Below are 286 nucleotides of genomic sequence, written 5' to 3'. Positions count from 1 at the left end.
ATCTAAAATAGTTCGATTTCAACATGCAATCTATAAAAATTAACTGAGATATTTTCTATTGTTTTTAAAAACTTGTACTAAGTCTTGGAAATTTGGTATGTGTTTTGTATTTATGGTATTTCTCAAGTCTGTCTTGGTGCATTTCATGTACTCAGAAGGTACATGTGGCTCTTGACTCATGTATTGGACAACAGTGTCCTAAATGCACGTGGCCTCCAGATGGGATGGAGCTTACAATAACTCAAGCACACTGATCTCCCTTCAAGTGGTTCAACAACCATACTCA

This window comes from Crocuta crocuta, unplaced genomic scaffold (genome assembly GCF_008692635.1).
Source record: "Crocuta crocuta isolate KB4526 unplaced genomic scaffold, BGI_CrCroc_1.0 scaffold241, whole genome shotgun sequence".
Lineage (NCBI taxonomy): Eukaryota > Metazoa > Chordata > Mammalia > Carnivora > Hyaenidae > Crocuta > Crocuta crocuta.
The sequence above is the reverse complement of the archived record's forward strand: the minus strand, read 5'-3'. Positions refer to the sequence as shown.